At 46.4% G+C, this 21,235-nt stretch overlaps 1 protein-coding gene across 15 annotated transcripts in view; it reads right to left on the reverse strand.

Moving 5' to 3' along the window:
• The window catches only part of ADGRL3 (adhesion G protein-coupled receptor L3), an 808,020-nt gene that overhangs the window by 726,582 nt on the left and 60,203 nt on the right, over positions 1–21,235 (reverse strand). The window lies entirely within an intron of this gene.

A 21,235-nucleotide genomic window follows, 5' to 3' on the forward strand; every position in this document is an offset into this window, starting at 1 on the left:
GTCAGGAATGTGCAAAGAATTCAGTTCCTGCCTAGATAAGCATCCGCAGCTGTGGCAGAGGCCAGGACTTCTGTGGGGTCAGGCAGAAGATCAGGTTAGAAGACCAGCTCAGAACTATGCGTCTAGCCTAATTACTTTACACTTGAAGGTCCTTGAAGCCCGTAGGAATCTTTCCTCGAAGAAAAAAACCCAAAAACTGGTCCTGTGAAGAAGGCCGCCCTCCGTTTGCCTCACTAATCGGCAGTTCCCATCGTAAAGATCTGCCAACTTGTTTCAAGTCTAAGATGCTTTTATTTCAACAAGGTGACTGGTTTCCGAGTCATAGTTGGGAAGCACATGACGGGCTGAAGCGAAGCCGGCTGCAGGATGACGAGCCCTGGGGTGGAAGACTGTCGAAAAAGTCTACCACTAGGCTGGAATATATCTGGAACACAGTCGGGCACCATCCCGAGGGGAGCGAGTGGGATCAGGGCAGTTCATAACAATAAAAAGCAAAAACATAATTGAAACAGTTACAAACGCAATTCAACTTATCCGTTCCCCCTGCTATCTTGCTGTCTCCTACTGGACTGACCACAAGGGAGGAGGGAGCCAAGGAGAGGAGAGCGGTCCGTATGATTTCTGACCACCATGACCTCAAACACAGGCCTGGTGGAAGAGTGCTGTCTTGCAGGCCCTGTGGGACTCAGGGTATTGTTTCATGATGCAGTGGTTAAGGGCCGTGGCTTCTAATCTGGCAAGCCACGATTGATTCCCCGCTCCTCCCCGACATGCAGCCAGCTGGGTGACCTTGAGCTGGTAGAGCTATTCCCACAGGGCAGTCCTGTCAGAGCTCTTTAAGCCTCCCCTCCTTCACAGGGAGTCTGTTGTGGGGAGAGGAAGGGAAGGCAATTGGAAGACATCTTGAGACTCCTTCGAGCAGGGAAAACCGGGATATAAAAACCAACTCTCTTATTGTTTTTACGGTTTTTATCAGACTTTGTATCATCATTGTTGTTCACTGCCCTGAACATGATGGAGAGGGTGGCCTCTAAATCCAATAACCACAACCACCACCTTGACATCTCTGTCAGGGCCCGGGTTTCAACTGGACACTCACTACACCTGGTTGGAGCCCTACGTTCCTTTGTGGCCACTATGACTGCCAAGCAGCCAGAGGCTCGTCCTTTGGGCATCGGCCGAAGGCTGATTCTGTGATTCTGTCCAAGGGGGTGGCAGGTGACAGTGGATGAGTGATAGGGTTAGAATCATGGAATCATAGAACAACAGAGTTGGAAGGGACCTCCTGGGTCATCTAGTCCAACCCCCTGCAACCCCCTGTAATTCTGTGATTCTAACCAGAGGCGAGGCCTTCTCTGATGTGGCTCTGAAGATGTGAGGGGGATCCCTCCTTAGAGATCTCCAGGCACCACTGCATGTTTGTCCAAATTTCTGAGGGGGCTTGAAAGGCAGGGGGATGAGATCTGGGGTTTGTTATTTCACTTTTGCTTTTGAACAGAAATGTTTTTTAACTACTGCAAGGTAACAAAAAAGGCTGGAGCAAAGAGAAAGAAAGTAAAACATAGTTATGCACCTCGGGCAAACATACCAAACATCAGTATATAATCAAAAGTGCTAAAATATAATTTAAAAACGACCGTCTCTCAACTGTCCATTTACATAAATTCAAGTTTTAAGAGTGCATTTCTGCCACTGGACTTGGGGACTCCTTGGTGCTGCATCTGATTTATTTATTCTGTTTATCGCATGGGGTTTATCGCATGACAAAGTTGCCAACAAGTGACATGTGCAAATAAAACCAAAGAAATCCAACACGTCTCCAAGTCGAAAGGCCTAAGCAATCTGCTCCTCTGGTGTCCAGGATCCCCAAGCGATGTTCCACCCAAAGAGCCAAGGACAGGGAACCGACCCACTTCCCCTCCTTCTGCTTCCGGGCAGCATCCAAGGCCACCCACCCGCCCTGCCCTCCCGTTTCCAGGACTCTGAACCCCCCTGGTAATCCCCGATTTTGCTCCCACTCCATTTTCAAATAAAGTGTTCTGGAAAACAAACTATGCCCCATTTTAAGTAGTGGTTTCAGTGAACGCTGAATGGGCGACCAGCCTAAGTGAATAAACCGGAGTCTGCAATCAGAGTCGGTAATTACCCGCGGAGCAACGCTTGCTATTTAGTCTGACAAACCTTAATATTAGCCGCCGACTGCAATCACGCTGGGGGCTGTGAACCTCCGCTCCTGCCGCTTGGCTCAAAGATTCTGACATTTGCCCTTCCCGAGCCAAGAGATCACAGAGTGGGGGAAGGAGGAAAGCAAACCCGGCACAGGCACCGTTTTAGCCAATTCAAAGCCGCCGCGCTCGTAATCTGTTATTTTCTGTAAAACGTGGACTGCTCCCAGCTCAGGCCTGCTTTTCTTACTCTATGGATCAGAGCAGGGCTGTTTTCTGACACTTGGAGCAGAACCAATGAACTGAAATTAAATCAACAGTTTTCAGCTAAACTTCAGGAACAATTCCCTCGGTGAAACTGGCTTCCTTGGGAGGTGGTGGGTTCTCCTCCTTTGGAAGCGTTTAAAGCAGATCTAGACGGCCATGTGACAGCGCTGCAATTTCTGACAGAGCATGAGAGGGGAAGCAGAGAAGAACTGTTTATTTATACCCCACTTTACTACCCGGGGGAGTCCCAAAGTGGCTTATAAACACCTCTCCCACAACAGACACCTTGTGAGGTAAGTGGGGCTTAGAGAGCTCTGAGAGAACTGTTACTAGCCCAAGGTCACTCAGCTGGCTGCATGTGGAGGAGCAGAGACTCAACCCCCATTCTCCAGATTAGAGGCTGCTGCTCTTAACCTCCATATCATGGTGGCTCTCAGGAAGGGATGAGTCAGCCTGGCTTTCAGGGTCCTTCCTTTCTGATATATGTCCAGGTAACGTTGAGCAGAATTTTGGGGTCAGGAAGGAATTCTCCTCCAGGCCGGATTGGCTCAGGGATCCGGGAGTTTTCTTGCCTTCTTCTAGGCCAGGGGTGCTCAAACTGTAGCTCTCCAGATGTCCATAGACTACAATGACCATGAGCCCTTCCGGTTCTATATTTCTGTGTTTGATTAGACAGACCACTGAGAACTGCCTGGCTGTGCCTGGCCAAATCTCTCTTTGTTCCTGCCACTTCTGGATCCAACATGAGGTATTTCTGTATGTCCTACAAGGGCAGAGGTTTAATCGGTTTCATGCGCTCATCCTTTAAGGCTGGGCAGCAGATCCGCACAATCGCGCATGGGATTTGCGTAGCCCTTTCAAAAGCTAAACGTTATTTACATGCATTATATTGCAGGAATTGTTGTAACTCTGAAAGAGCTCCAAATTTGAAGAGTCTCAATGGGCAGATGACGGGTTGAGGGGACCTGCACAACATCTGGGCAAGAGACGGCTTAGTGTAGCGGTTAAGAGCGGCTCCTCTAATCTGGAGAACTGGATTTGGTTCCCCACTTCTCTATATGCAGCCAGCTGGGTGAGCTTGGACCATCCACAGTTCTCTCAGAGCTCTCTCGGCCTCCCCTAACTCACAGAGTGTCTGTTGTGGGGAAAGGAAGAATAGGTGATTCTAAGCTCCTCTGAGACCCATAAGTCCTGCTGGGAGGCCTTGGGCCAGTTGCAGTTTTCTTAGAGCTCTCTCAGCCACAGGGTATCTGTAGTAGGGAGAGGAAGGGAAGGAGACTGTGAGCCACTTTGAGGCACGTGAGGCCTGCTGGGTGACCTTGGGAGAGTCACAATTCTCTCAGAGCTCTCTCAGCATCGCCTGCCTCACAGAGTGTCTGTTGTGGGAAGACGAAGGCTAGACACTTTGTGGCCAAAATCCCTTTTTCCGTATTGTAAACAGTGGGACAGGCACACACACACACATACACACACACACACAAATAGCTCTTTTTCAATTTGGTGGGCAACCAGGTTTATTTTGAACTATCAACCTTCCCCTCAGATACCCCGTGTTCTAAAGGCAGTGAGGTTTGTTGCTGTGAGGTGAATTTTGTGGTGCCCAAGTACATTATGGAGGTCACTGAAGCCGTAATTATACATTATCAAGAAAGAAGATGGATTTATTTACAATTAGGTTTCAAGGAGTAGGTCAGCGGCACAGGTCTCCAGATAGACCGACCGGGCTGAGGCACATCAATTTAGACAGTAGTTTCAATTTCCTTTAATACTTCCAAGAACCAACTGGCTTTTGCCCATTAACTTTCCTTCCGCACCTTTTTGACTGTTGAGAAACACAACCTCCCGGGAACCCCCCCTTTTCTGCCCCCTCCAGGGCCCTCACGGGGGGGGGGGGGGGGGAGCTGACTATATATAGTCATATCACATGATAACATGTTTAACAAATTCTATATATATTTGGGAAACCCTTATAGGGCCATCAAGAAGCCCCAGGGCTTCACGAACCCTGGTTGCAAAAGCCTTCATTAACCACTTGTTGGATTCAGCCCCATCAGCTGGCCCTGCTCCAAGAGGCAGACCCAACAGCAGAGACAGGCTAGCAACTGGGCACTCTGAGCCACACCACTCGGTTACACTGCCCAGCAGTGATGCCCTTCACCTTGTATTCTCTTTTCCTCAGCCAGCAGGGCACCGTGATTAAGGGTGCCCGCCTCTAAACGGGAGAGCCAGGTTTGATATCCCACTCCTCAACATGCAGCCAGCTGGGTGACCTTGGGCCAGTCACAGTTCTCTTAGGGCTGTTCTCCCCCCTCTTCAGAGCTCTTTCAACCCCACCTGTCTCACAGGGTCTTTTCTTTCTTTCTTTCTTTCTTTCTTTCTTTCTTTCTTTCTTTCTTTCTCTCTCTCTCTCTCTCTCTCTCTATCTCTCCTCCCCCCTCCCTCCCTCCCTCCCTCCCTCCCTCCCTCCCTCCATTCATTCATTCATTCATTCATTCATTCATTCACTCATTCATTCATTCATTCATTCATTCATTCATTCATTCATTCAATTGATATACGGCCCCTCACTGTGATGTCTCGGAGTGGTTTACAAAGAACAGTAGGGACTAGAAAGTACATTGAAGGTGTTTGCAACAGTAAGAAACAGTCATCAACAGACAACAGTGATCCTAACAAACATTTGGGCATTGCACACCGAAGCATTTGCAACAATTAAGGGAGGGAGAGGAAGGGGAGGGGATTGTAAGCCCCTTTGAGACTCCTTCAGCTAGTGAAAAGTGAGGTACAGAAACCAGCTCTTCATCTTCTGAGCCAGACCTGAGCTCAACTCCTGCTGTGTTCCTCTCTGACAACCCACCTCCCTCCCCAAGGGTGACCGGATGTTGGAGTAGCTTTTCCAAATGCAGGTGAGTGGCTGTTCTGGCCATCACAGCCCTCTGTGCCTCCACCCCAGGCCAGACCTCCAGTGGTGCCCACAGGCTCAAAAAGGCATGTCCCTTTTAGTTATCAACTTTAAAAATAATAGTTTTGGTGGGACAGAAATTGTTACTGGAAAAAACAAACAAACTAACAACAGATTGGTAAATACTTCGTCCCACCCCCCACCCCCACCCCCTGCCTCCGGAATGCACCTTGGCACCACTTCCTCATCAGATGCGCCCGCCTTCTTGTTCCTGCATCAGGCGGTTGTGGGCATCTGTCCCACCACAGATCATGCAGAGGATGGGACTTCATGTAAAACATGTGAGGGCTACGCAAACAAGTAAACATCTTGCAATGACGGCTGAGACACGGACAAGAAGGGGCAGGAAGGACTTGCCCAGAATGTTTTACCTTTCCTACTCAGCAGGGATACGAGCTCTGGGGGGAGGGAAATACCTGGAAACGGGGGAGTGGAGATGAGAGTGGGTGGGATTTGGGGCAAGGCGGGAACTCAATGGAATAGGACGCCGTGGAGTCCACCCCTCAAAGCAGCCATTTTCTCCAGGGGAACGGGAGATGAGCTCTAATTCCAGGGGGTCCCCAGGGCCCACCTGCAAGTGGGTATCCCCAAGTCCACATCCCCACGCATCTCGTTTCTTCAGGGGAACTGATCTCTGTCACTCAATGAGCTACAGAACAGGGTGCTGGCACCCCTAATACCCAGGGAGCCGGCTTCCCGATTACCAAAGCTCAGGGCTCATATATACTACACTGAGGTGGCTGTGGAGACCAAGGGCTGGTTGGGTTTCCCCCCTCTTCATCAGAGAAATGTGAGCCTGTGGCACTCTATTCTGGGTGCAGATGGGCTACTTTGTTTGGGACTTCCCCTCCCCACCCACCGCCCCTCAGTCCAAAAACACACACACCTAGTCGACTTTAAGCTTTATGCAGGACTCAGACAGTCCAAACCAGGAACAGCTTCTATGATTTATGCCAAGCTTTCTCAATCAGGGTTTTGGGAAACCATGGGGTTTCGTGACGGCCCTGGAAGGATTTTCCAATTGCATGAGAGTTAATTAATTTGTTGTATTTTTAGAAATTTGTTAACCATTTACCAGGTGATATGACCATATTTGGTCATGTCGACCCCCCTCCCAAAATGGCCAGTGATGGCCCTGGGGGGTGGGAAGGGGAGGGGTCCCAGGTGGGCATGTCCACGGCTCTGCTTCCCAGCCATATTCTCCACCATTGCACCACTTGTGAGGTTTCTCGAAGCCTGAAGGAAATTTCTGGGGTTTCTCAGTGGTAAAAAAATGTTGAGAAGGCTGATTTATGCAGAGACAGAAAGGTATGTTTGATAAACTGCCTCTCTCCTAAAGCAGATTTAGGTACTCTCTGATCCTGCCTTTCCATTTGCAATCCTCCTCAACAGGGGTTGTAACAATAAATTCTTACACGGAGAACATTTCCACAAGAAATATCATTTCAGCTGGTGGCTCCCGCTTTATTTTTGCTCACACTTAAATGGATGAGACACACAACGGAAACAGAAATTGGGTTGATTCTGCAGGAACAGAATACATTTCAAACAAATGTATTCAGGCCCTTTACTTTAAAATGTGGCGCTTTCTACACACACGCAACCACTGTGTTACTTGGCTGCTTCATTGCTACCATTCACACAAGCTAAAGAATGCCATTTCAGTCCACTTTGTTGAGGGATTGGAAGAGGGCTTTGTGTGGCCAAGAGATGAACCCATGGCTTTAGAACAGGGGTAGTCAAACTGCGGCCCTCCAGATGTCCATGGACTACAATTTCCAGGAGCCCCTGCCAGCACTCGCTGGCAGGGGGCTCCTAGGAATTGTAGTCCATGGACATCTGGAGGGCCGCAGTTTGACTACCCCTGCTTTAGAAGCACGGCGAAGAAAGGGCAAGTAAAAAGTCTCTTTGTTGTGTTCAGTCCATGGACAATCATGTCTCCTTTAAGCAATGCTGAAAACTGAACAAGGTTCCGGGGCATCCTTGTTCCAAAGAGATGTCCTCCAGCACCAAACCCGATGAGGCACAGAGAGCAGCCCTAAGAAGGTGCCAAGCTCAAAGGGGCTGTTTTAGCTGCACTTGCTTGAGCGATCCGTTTGAGGGACTGCAGTTTGAGGTAGTGCATCCGTCCTCTGAACCTCGTTCAGCTTTCAGCATCAGCTTTCAGCATTGTTTAAAGCAGTGATTCCCAAACATTTTCGGGCTGCCGGCCCCTTGACTCCCAGGCTTCATCCCTAGTAACCCCCCCCCCCACACACACACATATATGAAGACACACCTCTTTCCTAGTGCAAATTCAAAATACTTTCTTGCCTACACTTCTTTTTCGGTTGTTGTGCAGAGGCCATATTTCAGTCTAGAAAAATATTTTAGTTCTTTGTAAAAGTCATTTGTAAAAGACACTTTGGGCCCTCATTGGAGAGAAAGACAGAAAGACTCAAGTGGGGAGGGCAAAATGGAGTCCAGTCAGGCACCTTGAAGACCAACAAGGATTTATTCTAGGCGGGAGCTTTCGAGTGCAAGCCCTCTTCCTCAGACAAAATGGAACAAGGAACGTAAGAGTACAGATACAAGGCAAAAGTAAATTAGTAGCGAGAGAGAGAGAGGTAAGCAAGGAGATCCCGGATGCCGATTTCTATCTGGCTCCTCGCTCCCAGCAGAAGAAAACTTGGCCCTCCGGTTGAACGGGGGAGGAGGAGTGAGGGAGGGGACTGGAGATCAGATATCTTGAGTAAGAGGTTGCCATCTATTTAATAGTTGTACGTTTATGGGGTTCTATTGTAGCCTTTGATTGTGTGGAGCACAACAAATTGTGGCAAGTTCTTAAAGAGATGGGAATTCCAGAGCATCTTATCTGTCTCTTGAGAAACTTATATGCAGGTCAAGAAGCAACAGTGAGAACCTGGCATGGAATCACTGATTGGTTCAAAATTGAGAAAGGAGTTCGGCAAGGCTGTATACTGTCGCCTTGCCTATTTAACTTGTATGCGGAGCACATAAGAAGAGTCACAAATTGGGATCAAGATTGCAGGGACAAATATCAACAACCTCAGATATGCAGATGATACCACTCTAATGGCAGAAAGCAAAGAGGAACTAAATAGTCTCTTGATGCGGGTGAAGGAGGAGAGTGCAAAAGTTGGCTTGAAACTCAACATCAAGAAAACAAAAATCATGGCATCCGGCCTTCTCAATTCCTGGCAAGTAGATGGGGAAGAAATGGAGGTAGTGACAGATTTTATTTTCCTGGGCTCCAAGATCACTGCAGAAGGGGATTGCAGCAAAGAAATTAAAAGATGCTTGCTCCTAGGGAGGAAAGCTATGGCAAATCTAGACAGCATCGTAAAAAGCAGAGCCATCACCCTGCCAACAAAAGTGCAACTAGTCAAGGCTTCCCAGTTGCAATGTATGGCTGTGAAAGTTGGACCATAAGGAAGGCCGAGCGTCAAAGAATTGAGGCTTTTGAACTCTGGTGCTGGAGAAGACTTTTGCGAGTCCCTTGGACTGCAAGGCGAACAAACCGGTCAGTCCTAGAGGAGAGTAGCCCTGACTGCTCCTTAGAAGGCCAGATCCTGAAGATGAAACTTAAATACTTTGGCCACCTCATGAGAAGGAAGGACTCCCTGGAGAAGAGCCTAATGCTGGGAGCGATCGAGGGCAAAAGAAGAAGGGGACGACAGAGAATGAGGTGGATGGATGGAGTCACTGAAGCAGTAGGTTCAAACTTAAATGGACTCTGGGGAATGGTAGAGGGCAGGAAGGCCTGGAGGATCATTGTCCATGGGGTCGCGATGGGTCGGACACGACTTCGCACCTAACAACAATATTGTATTTTATTGTTTTTATCTTGTGTGAACCTCCACGAGACCATTGGTAGAGTGGTATAAAAAATCAATCAATAAATAAAATACAATTCCATGGTCAGGAGCAAAGAGAAGACTTTTCCAGCCTCCCAAAGATAAAGACATTTGGGGTGGGGTTGCCAATCCTGGGTTAAGATTTTCTTGGAGATTTGGGGCAGAGCTAAAAAGGCCAATTTGATTTCTTTAATTTGATGTCCTACATCATTCACTTAAGTGCTTCCCTTCTATCTTTCCTTGAATGGGTCAAATCCTATCATCTGAAAGTCCACAGCTGGTTCTTTCTTGTCCCACCTTCTGGCATATTGATCTTTGCAGGGAATCTCGTCCCATCCCAGGTGGTCTCCTGAAAATTGTAAACCTCTGCACCCTCCAACTGGTATTGTGGTCTTATGGGGATCTCATAAATCCTCCAGTTTGCAGGACTGTTGGTTTCATCCAATATGCCACTGAAATACATTAGAACATCCATCATGCAGCTCCTGCTACTTTAAGCTGCTTCGTTAATGAGAGCAGAAGTCCTACTTCTGAAATCAAACTCTAAATCTTAAATCTTTAAAAGAACTGCTGCTGCACAAGTTTGATCTTTGCTCTATCAAGGTCAGTATTATCCACTCCGTCAGCAACCCTCCAAGATTGCAGACGGGGTCTTTCATGTCACCTGCTGCCCAAAACTTTCCACTGGAAATGCCAAGATTTGAACCTGGGACATTCTGGGAGCAAATTCGATATTCTACTACCAATCCACAGCTGCTCTCTCTAGAATGGAATGGCACCGTTTATACAAACTAGACCTCTATGCTTCTTTTTCTTCTTCTTTAAATCTATTTTCCAGATGCTTACTATAGACTCGGTATCTGGTGGGAGTAACATCAAGTCACAGCTGACTTAGGGTGCCCTGTGGGGTTTTCAAGAGACACGCAGAGATGATTTGCCATTGCTTACGTCCACACAGTGACCCTGGCCTTCCTTGGGGGTCTCTGATCCAATTACCAACCAGGGTTGACCTTGCTTAGATCCCGAGATCTGATGACATCAGGCAAGCCTGGGCCAATCAGGTCAGGACCTAAGATGAATGCCCTTCTGGAATTTTTACTTGATATTTTTACCTGCTCAGTCAGCTACTTGGGCCTCCTCTATACCTTTTTTTGTGAAGGCTGAGAGAGCACGCGTATGTGGGTCAAGAACATTTGCTTATTTGTTTAATCTTAGCATTTATTAACCACCACTCCTGGAGCCTTTGACCTGTTTTCTGTAACTGCGCCCTCTATGCAGTGCACCACAATAAGATCAGGGCTCCCCTTTTGCTTCGGTGTCTTGGAGCATCAGAGGAAGGAAAAATCAAAATGTCCCTCTCAGGGGAAAACACGGACATCTCTAAACAGGCAGCTAAATATTGTGCTGTAGCTTACAAGTGACGTCAAGCATATGTTAGCATTGGAAATGCGTTATGAATTTTGGTAATTTAATTTTCCTTCTAAACTATTCCTGTTTAATATTATTTTAAATTCCCTATTTTTTTACTATTGCTGTTTTACGATATTCTGTAATAAGTGTAACATTTTTCTGGGTTTTTAAGTGTTTTGGTATCTGGCTTGGAGCCATCCTTATCCATGGTTCCTCTATACATTTGTGAAACAGCCTGGGGGGTGGGATGTGTCCGGCTGTCCAAGTTAGAATAGGGCCAGGCCCTGCCCTTGCAGCTCCCACCCTACGTCCCTGGACTTTAGCCTCTTTGCTCTCAGACGCCTCAGTGCCTGGAGCCAGCAGCAGGTAAGGGGAGAGGGCCCTGGGCAAAGGGTCATGGTGGAGGGCCTGCTAACGAGGGCCTCTTGGCCTGCTAGCCTGGGCCTGCTAATGAGCTCTGTCCCGGCCCTGCTAACGAGCTGCCCAGCTCCCACCTGCTCTACTTAATCCAACTGCGAGCTGCCGCCCAAGACCACCTTAAGCTGCCTGGCTGGGGGCCAAGGGAGGGGACCCTTTCGAGGCCCATTCTTTGGAACGGGCTTTGAAGCTAGTGTTTCAATAAATCTGAAATCTACCTGTTTGTGTGTGTGTGTGTTTCCTTCCCTTGTGAACAAACGAAGTGGCCCTTTACTGCGTCAGGCAACGATTCCAACTAAAGTTTCATTTCCTTTCAACCAGTGATTCCATGGACTGAACATGGGACAAGAGCATGTGATCTTCCACTGACATCGTGAATGTCCACTTCTGTGTTCTCTGCAGCTTGTTTACATTGTACAGCAAAAATAAATACTCGACGGCAGTAAAATACTGATTGAAAAAAAAAGATTTCCCGAACCAGAGGAAGGCTGCACCAGCCAGCAAAAGGATGAAAAGGCAGAATCCTTGGATCCCAAGAAGATTTTTCATTAGGCCAGCTGCCAGAGGGGAATTCAGCCTGATCATTAATCTTCCCTGCATCCCCTCGTTTGGCCCGTTTCATCATTCCAAAATAAGTTCAACAATTCGGCTGATTGTTATGGCACATAAATCTGACGGAGATGAGTTATGGATGACAGACAGGTTCCAAACAAAACTTACAGAATCATACGTATTCTTGAGTGAGTTACAAGCGAGTTCCGTTCCTTAAGTGTTTCCAAAGTAATTGGTCTACGTTACTTAGTATTTTTTTTTAATTCCTTGTCTAGGTAACAGCAGACCCCCCACAGTCCTTGGTCAGGTATTGAAAGGCAATTGCTTCCTCTTCTCCTCTAGCTCTACATAGGCGCAGCAAAAATGTCATGCCCCAGCGTTCATCTGGATATTCCTGCTGGTGACATAATAGTTTCATTACAGTACGTGTGGGCGTAATAAGTATTTCTTTTATGAATTCAGTAATACATCCCCCTTCATCACGAAAACTTTCTTGCTTTATTATTTTTTTCAAAGTAGGGATGCTAAATATTTCCTAGATGTTCTTTTATCACTACCTGGATCCAGTAGCATGAGCCTCATGAATCACAGCTACACAGCCTCATGACCTACAGCGAGGAAACGCCACAGTTCTACTCACTGCCTACTCCTGAAGCCATCTGGAGGAGGGTGGAGCATCTGATGGATTCCACTTCTGACTTGCTTCCACGTAAGCACAGGTGTGTTGTTGTGCAACGTGCCATCAAGTTGCCCCTGTCTTAGGGAGACCCACAGCAAGGGGCTTTCAAAGCAACTGAGGAGCAGAAGTGGTTTGCTGTTGTCTCCCTCTGCAGAGTCCTCCTTGGTGGTTTCCCTTTTCAAGGGACGACCACCCTGCTTAGCTTCTGAAATCCGACGAGAGAAGGGTACACCATGCTGGCTTTCCTCGCAAGCACTTGCAAAATCACGTGAAATCTTTGCAGCCTCAGCACAGGAGCACAACTGCAAAGTCCTACATTTGGCCACAGAATGAGGCCCGCACAGTCCTCCATGCCAGTCTGTCCGGAATTTGCAGTCAGCTTTGTACGTTGGTCTTGCCCAAGATCAAGCTGGCAAGATGAGTCATTTTCAGCAGCTTCCTCATGCTAGCCTCATGCCTGTGGATTCCCCCTCTCGATTAAAACTTCAAAGCCAACTACCGTTTTCAGAAAGCATTTGGTACGGTTAATGGCTGCACTGACTTTTAATTTGCACTGACATTTTAAATAGTAATTGTGTAATTGTCACTTCAACGCCCACTGCTGCTTGATAAATGTTTTACAAGGTAGCTTTATTAATTTTTCCTGTGGCTGGTTTCTCATGAATTATGGTTTTACTGAACTGATATTTTTGCCTTTGGTTGGCAACTGGTTGTTTTGTATAGAAAGACAGGGCAGAAAGCATCTAAATAAATAAGCAAATGTTGCCATTTGGTACCTTTTTCTAACTCAAAAATGGTGCTGGATAGGCCTTCTATCAGGGAAGCTGATTGTATCAGTTCAACTACCACAAACTCAGTAGAAGCTCTCATGTAAGCGACCATCTCTGCCCCTGACTCTCCCTTCAGTTTGCAAGACAGGGGTCTTGACAAAGGTTGACCGATGGAGTCAGAACGCGCATGAAACACCATAGGTATCCCAGGAACTGTCGTTACTTAAGGGTTTAATCTGTTCTGTTGGTCACTGAGTGAGCTGACTGAACAGGGGAAACAGCTCTTAATAAATTGGGCTACAAGAGCACACCTTTCCATTTTTTTGGGGTCACTTTGGTGCCAGTATGTTACTGCAGTGGAGAATGAGAAAGAACGCAGTATAGTAGCATTTCCTTACAGCAGTGAGCTACAGCTTTCATTTTACTAATTCATGGTACTTCCTAATTTTACTAATTTATAATTAAACACTCATTTATAATTACAATTTCACTGTCTTTTTCTACAATGTGCTTACATTGAAACGTTGGGGCTGTATAATTTTATGGTAATCAATTATTCACTCAAGGGCAAATAATTAATCAGCTAAATATCCTTTTATCAGAAGTGCTCACCCAAAATGAAGAGATAACCTTGTCAAGAAATAACCTTCACATTTTGCTCCTGTTACCCAATTTTGTAGCAGGCCTAGAAACCCATCACAGTGGGGAAGGGTGCTTGTCTTGTTGCGTGAGATGGCAACAGCTTTTCATCCAAGTTTCCCCCCCCCAAAAAAAAAACAAAAATTAGATCCAGAACCATCACATAACGAAAACTTCAAATGCCCAGCTGTCAAGCAAAAGTTGTCATCATCGTAAGATCAACAGGGTCTGTGATTCATCTCTGGGCGTTGTATCAAGATATCTGAGCAAATCAGACAACCAAACACCCTTAAAATAATATGCCGTGAAGTGACATTGATTGCAGAGCTTTTTGTCTGAAATCTAGAGTGTTACGGCTCATCTTTCCTCCAGTTCAGAATATGACGAAAAAATCCTGCAAACTTTGATGGCTCATGTCCAACAGACACAAAGCAGACCCGGCATCAACTTTAAACAGAATCCCCATAAAAACACATGGCTGAAATGAAAGCTGTGAATAAGCAGTCCAGCACTATCAAAGAGATCGACTGGTCCAGCCACGTGCTTTTAAAATGTAAGCCTTTTGCCGAACTCAAAGCTCCAAGGCCTCCACGTTCATATAAACAAGCCAGGGACCAGAAAGGAGCAGGCAAGAATAAGGAGCCATGTTGTCCTGCACAAGAGCAAACAGAAAAGCCACCTCCCAAATTGGCTCACAGAACAAAGGCAAGTCTATCACTTTCAGAGAGATACAGAAAAGCAAGATATTCTCCTCCCCGTTATTCCTGCAAAAAAATTGAAGATAATTAAACTAGCAGTTAATTAGTTTGAATCCAATAAACATTGTTCAAGGATACATTATGGGCAGCAGAATAAGAATCTCCTCGAATCGCCTGACAGCCTCCAAATGGTTCTTCCCTTCTGCTCTCACGACGTACAACTTGGAACACTCAATAAACGGCGACGCTCACAGACATTTCAATTTAGAGAAGAGAAAAGGAATACTCTTTGGAACAATGTGGGCTGCTGGGTGTTGTGCAGCATTAACAATCGTCTAAGCCAGGGGTAGTCAAACTGCGGCCCTCCAGATGTCCATGGACTACAATTCTCATGAGCCCCTGCCAGCGAATGCTGGCAGGGGCTCATGGGAATTGTAGTCCATGGAGGGCCACAGTTTGACTACCCCTGGTCTAAACCATGAAGCAAACGAAATCTCCACAGTGCTAAAGGCTAAGCGAAACATGACGGCGGACAGCATCTGTTTATTTAGATCTCTTCCTTGTCCATGTGCAAAGTAATTTATACAGTGCCCAGGTGGGCTGGGGGCATCCAGGTCTAATTTTATCACCGCCCCCACCCTGAATTACCTCCCCCACTTGTAAAAATATGGTTCCACATCAAAGTCCGTGACTGCAGCTCATGGGAAACTGCACTGAAACAGCACTGAACTTTGGCAAATGCAGAGAAGATAGTATGTGCCCTGCCAGCATGCCCATGCTACTATTTTCACATTCAGTACTTTCAGTTACAAGACATTAGCAACTTTTCTTAACCTACACATCCATAATGTTCCACACACAAACTGTGGCAAACTCTGGCCTCAAAGGATGCATGACTGGGGGGGGGGGTGTACAAATGGCAAACAAAAACTTCCTCACAAAAGCGCACCCAGGTCCCCCACCAGCTCTAAAGATTATTTTTTACGTACTGCTTGGTCCCAGAATATGGGCCAAGTTTCTTTAAGGTTCTCCCAGGTCAACGAAATGAGAGATGCTCATTTCACGGCCAATGAACAGTGTGTGTGGAGACTACACATGAACAAATGAAATTGTCTTCTCCTGGACCAGGCCCATGGTCCATCCAGGGCAGTACTGTCTACTCAGACAGGCAACAGGTCTCCAGGATCTCCGACAGAAATCTTTCTCAACACCTCCTGTCTCGTCCTTTCAGCTGGAGATGCCGGGGATGGAACACGGGACCTTCGCGTGAAGAAAAGATGCTCTATCACTGAATCACTCACTGCCCCTCCAAATAAAGAAGGTAGGTTAGAGCAGGGGTAGTCAACCTGTGGTCCTCCAGATGTCCATGGACTACAATTCCAATAAGCCACTGCCAGTAAACGCTTGCAGGGGCTCAAGGGAATTGTAGTCCATGGACTTCTGGAGGACCACAGGTTGACTACCCCTGGGTTAGAGGGTATTTTCACATATGTGGTTTTCCTTCAGACACTTAGAGCTACACAGCTCTGACTGACTCTTGGGGCTTTCTTTGTTCCCCTCTGAAGTAAAGTGCAACTATTATCAATACTAGTAGACGGGCACAAAAGGAGATCTGCCTCACTTCCCAGTAAAAACGGTACTGCATTTTTAGCATGTTTTTACTGCAGTTGTGATAATCAGAAAATCTGCATCACCCTCTATACTCACTGATGAACAACTGCCAGCCATCAATTTTTGGATATTTTATTTTTCCAAGAAAAACAGACACACATAAAAGGACAAGAAAGCAAAATTTGAACAATGCTTCATTCTACAATACAATAAAATATGGATTATGTAATAAACGTCCGTATCAACTTCTCCTCCAAATTCTACCATAAGCCACCTCATTGCCTTCTCTTCCAAATCATAATATCATTCAATATTTATCAACGTTTATTGCTATATTATCAAGCTATATTATCAAAAGCCTTCTCTGCATCCCAAAATAAAAACACTGTTTTTTTTCTTATTCACAAACTTAAATGCATCTATGATATATCATATATTATCATTCATGTAGCTCTTTGGTACAAATCCTGTTTGATTATTATATATTCAATGTGCAATGCACTTTCTTAGTCTTTCTGCCATTACTGAAGCAAAAGTTTTATTATCTATATTTAATAGGTCTATCGGTCTGTAGGGCTGTGGTGACACCGACTGATTCTTGGGGCTTTCTTTTTCCCCCTCTGAAGTAAAGTGAAACTCTTATCTACCTGAGTAGCGTGGCACAAAAGGAGATCTGCCTCATTTCCCAGTAAAAACAGTTCGGCATTTTTAGCATATTTTACTGCAGTTGTGACAGTCACAAAGTCTGATACAGGAAAAGATGGACAGAAGTACTCACTCCTGTAAATTGGCTAAGACGGGCTTTCTCAACTGGGGTTTCGTGAAACCCTGGGGTTTCTTGACAGCCCGGGAAGGGTTTCCTAAATGTGTGGGAGTGAATTTTTAATATATTTTTTTCAAATGGTTAAACATTTATCAGGTGATTTTACCATATATGGTCATTCCCAACATGGCCACTGATGGGCCGGGAAGGGGTGGGAAGGGGAAGGGCCTTGGTTGGGCGTGTCCACAGCTCTGCTTCCCACTCATATTCTGCATGATCTTGTGGAATTATGTGAAGGCTGAAGAATTTTTCAGGGGTTTCTCAACAGGGAAAAGGTTGAGAAAGGCTGTGCTGATGCACAATATGGCACTGTAGATCAATCATCAGAAAGGCCAAAGCTGAGAGTGAGCTAAGATTGGCCAGGGAAGCCCATTGTAACAAGAAAAGATTTTTCAGTTATGTGAAGAGCAAACGTAAAGTAAAGGAGGCAATAGGCCCACTGTTGGGTGCGGATGGACAAACTCTAACGGAAGATGCAGAGAAAGCAGAAAGGCTTAGTGCCTATTTTACATCTGTTTTTTCCCACAGGTCAAAGTGTTTAGGCACATCTAGAGATGGCCGTAGCCAAAGGATAGTGTCTGGGTGGCAGGTTAACAGGGGTAGGGAGGTTGTCGAAAGGCATTTAGCTGCACTGGATGAGTTCAAATCCCCTGGTCCGGATGAAATGCACCCAAGAGTACTCAAAGAACTTTCCAGAGAACTTGCACAACCCTTGTCCATCATCTTCAGAACCTCTTTAAGGACTGGAGATGCCCCGGAGGACTGGAAGAGAGCAAACGTTATTCCGATCTTCAAAAAAGGGAGGAAGGATGACCCGGGAAACTACAGACCAGTGAGTCTGACCTCTGTTGTGGGGAAGATAATGGAGCAGATATTAAAGGGAGCGATCTGCAAACATCTGGAGGACAATTTGGTGATCCAAGGAAGTCAGCATGGATTTGTCTCCAACAGGTCCTGCCAGACCAACCTAGTTTCCTTTTTTGACCAAGTAACAGGTTTGCTGGATCGGGGAAATTTGGTTGATGTCATTTACTTGGATTTTAGTAAAGCTTTTGACAAGGTTCGCCATGATGTTCTGATGGATAAGTTGAAGGACTGCAATCTGGATTTTCAGATAGTTAGGTGGATAGGGAATTGGTTAGAGAACCGCACTCAAAGAGTTGTTGTCAATGGTGTTTCATCAGACTGGAGAGAGGTGAGTAGCGGGTACCTCAGGGATCGGTGCTTGGCCCGGTACTTTTCAACATATTTATTAATGATCTAGATGAGGGGGTGGAGGGACTACTCATCAAGTTTGCAGATGACACCAAATTGGGAGGACTGGCAAATGCTCTGGAAGATAGAGACAGAATTCAACGAGATCTGAACACAATGGAAAAATGGGCAAATGAGAACAAGATGCAATTTAATAAAGATAAGTGTAAAGTTCTGCATCTGGGTCAGAAAACTGAAAAGCATGCTTACTGGATGGGGGATACACTTCTAGGTAACACTGTGTGTCTACGAGACCTTGGGGTACTTGTGGATTGTAAACTAAACATGAGCAGGCAGTGTGATGCAGCGGTAAAAAAGGCGAATGCCATTTTGGGCTGTATCATCAGGGGCATCACATCAAAATCACAAGATGTCATAGTCCCTTTGTATACGGCACTGGTCAGACCACACCTGGAGTACTGTGTGCAGTTCTGGAGGCCTCACTTCAAGAAGGACGTAGATAAAATTGAAAGGGTACAGAGGAGAGCGACGAAGATGATCTGGGGCCAAGGGACCAAGCCCTATGAAGATAGGTTGAGGGACTTGGGAATGTTCAGCCTGGAGAAAAGGAGGTTGAGAAGGGACATGATAGCCCTCTTTAAGTATTTGAAAGGTTGTCACTTGGAGGAGGGCAGGATGCTGTTTCTGCTGGCTGCAGAGGAGAGGACACGCAGTAATGGGTTTAAACTACAAGTACAACGATATAGGCTAGATATCAGGAAAAACATTTTCACAGTCAAGAGTAGTTCAGCAGTGGAATAGGCTGCCTAAGGAGGTGGCGAGCTCCCCCTCACTGGAAGTCTTCAAGCAAAGGTTGGATACACACTTTTCTTGGATGCTTTAGGATGCTTAAGGCTGATCCTGCGTTGACCAGGGGGTTGGACTAGATGGCCTGCATGGCCCCTGCCAACTCTATGATTCTATTATTCTATGATTCTACAATCTCTCTCTCTCTCTCTCTCTCTCTCTCTCTCTGAGGATCTGATGTGGAGTAATGGGCATGCCCTGTAGGAGTGCCTCTGTGCTTCTACCTGTGTATGTGCAAATAAGGTAAAATCTATAAAAGGTGCCAGATGTCTCCAGTGTGCTTTCCTCCAAAGGAAGGCAATGTCAGTAAAACTTATCCTTGTGACTTCTTGCTGCTGGGGGAACTGGGGCATCTGTAACCCTATTACTTCTAGCCAAAGATCTGCTGCCACGATCCACAATGATATGCTGAACTGAAATACTGCTGGGAATGTCTTTATTTCATGATGATACAACAAGCACACATTTCAAACTTCCCGATTTCAGAACTGAATGGAAGAAAGCTAAATTTTTGTCAGAAACTCTGAAGCAAAACGATGGCGTAATTCTACGCTGAGACTTATTGGTTGTGGAGTAAGAGTAGCTCCTGGTTGAATGGCCCGTCAGATAGTCCAGTCTGCGGATGCCTGTTCATGTCTTCTACCTGCTCTGCAAATATCAAACCAAAGGAAAACGGCAATGAATCTGCAACAGTTTTCCAGAAGTCAACTGACGCCAGTCCTTCAGGAGACAGATAGAGGCAACTCTGGACCGGATGCCATAGTCAATTAAGCATGCAGCTGTCCCAGTGAGAGACAGCCTCATCCTCCATCTCTAGTAGATGTCTTGCAGCACATGTGTCATTGTAAAATAACTCCATTAGGCTCCTCATCAACCTTGTAATGATTATTTTGTACTCAACGTGCCCTTGGATAATCTGTGTGCATCTTTGCCATATTCGTTGTTCTTCTGCACCAGATCAAAGAAAGAAATCTGTTCAGTGTTGTGTCCTTCCAAATAACTGGTCACCTTTCATAAAGCCCTGGGTTTTGGTGGAGCCCTGAACCTGTTTTTTGCTGGTGGTGTGGGGTGGAAACCCTTCTAGCAGCATGACACTCATGCAGAAACTTAATTCTAGGCTCGATTTCTCAGCCCAAGTGGCTGCAAGTTTCTTACAGATGTCAAGCCCTGCTGGTTACAAGTCCAAACAGGAAAAACTATGAATTAATGAACGCCCCCCCCCCTACTCTCTCCCCTAACAGAGTTCAAGGGCAGGCAGAGCTGTAAAAGGCTCGCTGTAATCACAGCTGCTAGGGTTTCTCTGTAGACACAAGTGATATTCTTCTCTGAAATCTCCCCAAGTAAACTACTGAGTCTCACCTTGGACTTCCCCATCCAGAGTCCACCGCAGGGCAACAATCATAAGGTCACAGCTGGCGACTGAAGGCGAAAACTGACACCTGCATTCGCTTTGTGCTAGGACTGCCAGCTGCAAGTTTGGGAGATTTCGGGAGACGTGGAGGTGCAGCCTGAGTAGGTCTGCCAACCTCCAGGTGGGACCAGATGTTTTCCTGGTGTTACAAATGAGCTCCAGGGTATAGAAATCAGTTCCCCTAGGAATAGTGGATGCCTTGGAGGGTGCACTTGTTTTTCACTGATGTTCCTCACCTCCACAAACGCTGTCTTCCCCAGGCTCCAACCCCAAACTGGAGAGCCAGTTTGGTGTAGTGATTAGGAGTGTGGACTTCTAATCTGGCATGCCAGGTTCGATTCCATGCTCCCCCACATGCAGCCAGCTGGGTGACCTTGGGCTTGCCATGGTGCTGAGAAAGCTGTTCTGACCGGGCAGTGATATCAGGGCTCTCTCAGCCTCACCCACCCCACAGGGTGTCTGTTGTGGGGAGAGGAAGGGAAGGCAAATGTAAGCCGCTTTGAGCCTCCTTCGGGTACAGAAAAGCAGCAGATAAGAACAAACTCTTCTTCTTCTTCTTTTTCTTCTTCTTTTTCTTCTTCTTCTTCTTCTTCATCTTCTTCTTCTTTCAGAGCTCTCTCAGCCCCACCTCTCTCACAGGGTGTCTGTTGTGGGGAGAGGAAAGGGAAGGCAATTGGAAGCTGCTTTGAGACTCTTTTGGGTAGAGAAAATCAGCAATTAGGAACCAACTCTCAGTTATACCAAGGCTCTCTCAGCCTCACCCACCTCACAGGGTGCCTGTTGTGGGCAGAGGAAAGGGAAGGCGATTGGAAGCCGCTTGAAGACTCCTTTGGGTAAAGTGGCATAGAAGAACCAACTCTTCTTCTTCTTCTTCAAAATCCCCAACCCAGAATGGGCACCTCTCCTGGCAAGG

This window comes from Paroedura picta, chromosome 7 (genome assembly GCF_049243985.1).
Source record: "Paroedura picta isolate Pp20150507F chromosome 7, Ppicta_v3.0, whole genome shotgun sequence".
NCBI lineage: Eukaryota > Metazoa > Chordata > Lepidosauria > Squamata > Gekkonidae > Paroedura > Paroedura picta.